The following is a 4,396-nucleotide window of genomic DNA, read 5'->3' on the forward strand; positions in this document are numbered from 1 at the left end:
GGAGCCTCTTAACTCTGAGTCCCTTGTCTTCCCCACCCGATTCCTAAAGGAATCCTAAGGGGCAGGTGGAAAGCGCTGTCCAGCAGCTCCAGGCTAGCAGTGTTTTTGACCCCCTCGCAAAGCTTCTCTCTAGCTGACACATTAGATCACAGAAAGAGTGAGAATTTTTTTGTCCCTTCAGGAGGCCATCCATCCTCCTTTTCAGTTGTTAGCAGGTGTTGCCGAATGGATTCACACTCTCTGGGGAGACGGGTTGAGCATCAGTGTCAGGGTAAGAGATTTGTTTTGGGTTAACAGTGATAGCTTGACACCTACACATACTTCACTGCCATTCCCCGAATGTCCTGGCAATGCCATGTTTGTCAAAGACATTGGGAGGAACTCGGTGGGTGGGGGAGGACTGGGGAATAGGGTCTTATCTCTTCTCCTCGGGCCATTTTTGTAATTCAGTGACATCATAATGCAGAGGCGAATTCCCTGCTAACATTAAAAAAGAAGAAATATTCCCTTCTCATTCTTCATCTCCTTAGGGTTTGGGACCAATGATGTCAGCCCAATTTTAACTGATTTGCACTAGCAAAGCCTGCCCATTGCTGCTATTTCTCACTCCTTTGTTATCCATGGCTCCAAACTGCTTCACTGGGTTTTTAAGGAGTCCCTTCTGTTCTCATTTCATTTCTATCTGACTGTTTCCTTGGTACTCTAGTTCAGGGAATTATGTGGGAAGGGGAGGAAGCGGCTCCGTTGATTATGCTTTGTGCTCTTTTTGGAGAAAATCAAATGACCAAAGTATAAATTTGATTGGGAACTGTCTTGAATTTTTTTTTCTAGTGTTGGCATGAAATTTGCCTCGGTGTTATGATGTTACAGAATTATAAAGGCAACTGCAAACTCCCAGAACCACCGAACAGCAACAATTCATCAAGGAGAAATTGCATGAAACAATCCAAAAAGATTTCAATGAAACCTGCAAATGTGGTTATAACAAAAGCACCTTTTCCATGCATGAGTTAGGAGCAAATCCCTGTAAAAGCTAAATTCTTCTTGGAAAGAGAACCCCAAATTCAATTGGAAATTGAATTCCTCCTAAAAAAAAACTCAATGGTTTCCAAATACAGGTTTTCGGTTCTCAGATTTCCAAGTTTTCACTATATGTACTGAAAAAATAGGAAGCTAAGGAGATATTATTTTCTTTACAAAGAGACTTTAGAAGCATCAAAATATAGTGGAGTCTATGGGTTTCATCGGGGTGCAGGTTGTTCAGATTTGAAAAACTATATTTAATCCAAGAAATCATGTGCCTCAATAGATACTGATTCCTTTGAAGTTAGGAAGCCATTCCCTTCTCTGACACCTGCTTTGTGACCCTTAATAATCCATGTCTGTGAACCTCAACCAAATTCCCCAGGGCTTTTCCACTAAGCCACAGGAGGAGTGCAATCTGCATTAATGGAAGGATTCCTCACAGTGAGAAAAACATACATTTAATGTGTAAGCAGGTGAAAAAAGAGATCAAGCTGTGATGTGTTGCTCAGGGAAAAGGGATGAGAAAGCCTCAGTGTTACTCAAAATTCCATGGGCAGGACAGTAGTTACTATTTTCCTGAAAACAGTTTTTTTTACAATTATATAGCCAGCAAAAGAGTTGCTATTTTGCATAGAATAGATGGGTTGTTGCAAAATAATGTTCTTACTAGGGGAAAGTGGCAGGGAAAGGAAGAAACATTTCTATCATACCCACTATGTGCCAGCCACTGTGCTTAACATTCTTTTTAGAAATGTAATCTTATTTAATCTTAACAACTCTTCAAGGTAGGTGCTGTTGTTATCTCAGTTTTGCTATTGAAGGAACTGAGGCACACAGAGAATAATTGGCTCATTCACGGTCATGCACCTAGTAAGTGTCGGAAGATGAATGTGTATTTAGGACCTTTCCAACTCCCGGCTTCAGGACTCTATCCATTGTGCAGCCTGACTGCCGAAGATGTATCTTTATTCCTTTTCTGTTTGAAAATTGCCTAAAAGGAGTTGGGATATGGAATTTACCTCAGCCAAAAGGTAACGATAAATTGCAAAAGGAAGCTCTGACTGTAAATTAGAGGACGGTTAGGAAAGAGCAGTTCAACTCAGCTTCAAGTTAAAAGCAATTCAACTCAGATCAGAGTCGAGAAGAACTAAACATGGTAAAAAATGTTAAGGGCAGAGAAGAATAACAGAATTCTAAGAAGAGTTCAAAGGGCCAAACCAATTGCAAGATAGTCAGACTTCATTAGAAAGCCTAGAAGCCTAAGTAGAAATATGCTGAATAGCCCCAAGATAAGAAGACCACAGAAAACTTGAGAGATATTGAAATTTTGTGTAGGACAAGCATCCTCTGCCAGGGACAGAATTAGCACAGCTCATCCAAAAGCTCTAAGCATGAGTTGTGAGTATTGCCGAAGATAACACTTAAGATGGAGATTATAGATACAGATGAAATTATGGTAGCTTCTCTCTGTAAGGGAGACATATATTAATTAACCCATTCAGAAGTTGATGGATGTAGCTAAAAAGTTGGTAAAAGAGCTCTTATTACAGTATCCATAGTGGATTTTTTTTTCTTTCTAATGTAGTATTTGATCTTGAGTACTGCCAAGATTGACCAAGTACAATAGAAGGTGATGCTTGACAAAGAGCTGTACTGGAAGTTACGGAAGCAGGTCCAACAAAGAGCAGCTCAATGACATAAATAGCAGCTCAATGACATCAATAACAGCAGCTTGTGATTCCGCTCTTCATGCATGTACTTTTTCTACCTATTTTCCTTGAACATGTTGTATCTCATGTGCAGATGCTGTGTTCCCTATAGAATTTCCATACAATTCCTGTGAGCAACTCTATCAACAAAATGAGTTTTTAATCTACACAAATAAAATCAGATTTATATAACTGGAGAATATTCATTGTTCATAGGTAGTCAGGCCCAACATAATAAGGATGACAATTTTGACTAAGCGATTTTATGTATCCCATGCCAACCCTAATTAAAATATTCCATAATTATTTTATGGAATTAGAAAAAATAATAGCAGAATTTGTTTGTCAGGACAAAAGTAAAAAATATCAAAGGAATGGATAAAAAAAAACATAAAGGAAGGAGGCTTAGCAGTGACAGATCAAAAATTATATTATAAGGCAATAATTATCAAAACTATCTGATACTAGCTAAGAAATAAGAAGGTAGAGTAGTGGAACAGAGTAGAGATACAATCAATAGTAGCTAATGAATATAGTAACCTTGCATTTCAATTAAGAATTCATTATTGGCTAAAAAAAATGGGAAACTGGAAAGCATTTTGTCATAAATTAGGCATAGACCAATATCTTACACAAGTAATCAAGATAAGGTGAAAAAAGGGAAAATGTTGGATGTTGGCATAGGGATGTGAGAAAAGGGGGACACTAGTGTGTAATTATGACCTGATCTGACCATTCTGGAGAGCAATTTGGAAGTATGCAAAAAAGAGCCATAAAACTAAGCATCCCCAATACCATTGTTAAGTCTATATCACAAAGATAGCCAGTGGGGAGAAGGACCTAATTGTACAAAAAATATTCATATCAGCTCTTTTGTAGTGAAAAAGAAGTGCAAATTGAAGGGATGCCCATCAACTGAGGAATGGTTAAACAATCTATGTGGTAAGATTACAGTGGGGCATCATTATGCTAGAAGAAATGACAAGCAGGAAAATCTGGAAAGTCTTACATGATCTGATACATAGTAAAATGAACAGAACCAGGAGAATGTTGTACACCATAATAGCAATATTGTTTGATGAAGAATTGTGAATGACATAGCTTTTCTTAGTAATACAATGATCCAAGACAATCCCAAAGGACTAATAATGAAGCATACTGTCTCCAGAGATAGGAGTTATTTATTGAATTCAGACTGAATCATACTATTTTTCACTTTTTTTCTCCTTTTTTTTTCCTTTTATTCCAGCCTTCTCATATAAAATGACCAATATGGAAATGTTTTACATAATTGCATGTTTATAACCTAGATTGTATTGCTTACCATCTCAGGGAGAGGGGAGAGAGAACAACGAGGGAGAAAGAGAGATTTTAGAATTCAAAGCTTTAAAAAGTAAAAATTATATTAACATTTAAAGGGAGAAAATAAAACACCTATTTTATTGTATTTTTTATTTTATTTCTGTGAGGTAATTGGGGTTAAGTGACTTGCCCAAAATCACACAGCAAGTGTTTTAGGCTAGATTTGAATTTAAATCCTCCTGACTCCAGGGCTGCTCTAACCAGTGTATCATCTAGCTACCCCTTAAAATATATATATATATATATATATATATATATATATATATATATGTATATATATATATATATATATAATTAAA

Source organism: Sminthopsis crassicaudata, chromosome 6 (genome assembly GCF_048593235.1).
Source record: "Sminthopsis crassicaudata isolate SCR6 chromosome 6, ASM4859323v1, whole genome shotgun sequence".
Taxonomy (NCBI): domain Eukaryota; kingdom Metazoa; phylum Chordata; class Mammalia; order Dasyuromorphia; family Dasyuridae; genus Sminthopsis; species Sminthopsis crassicaudata.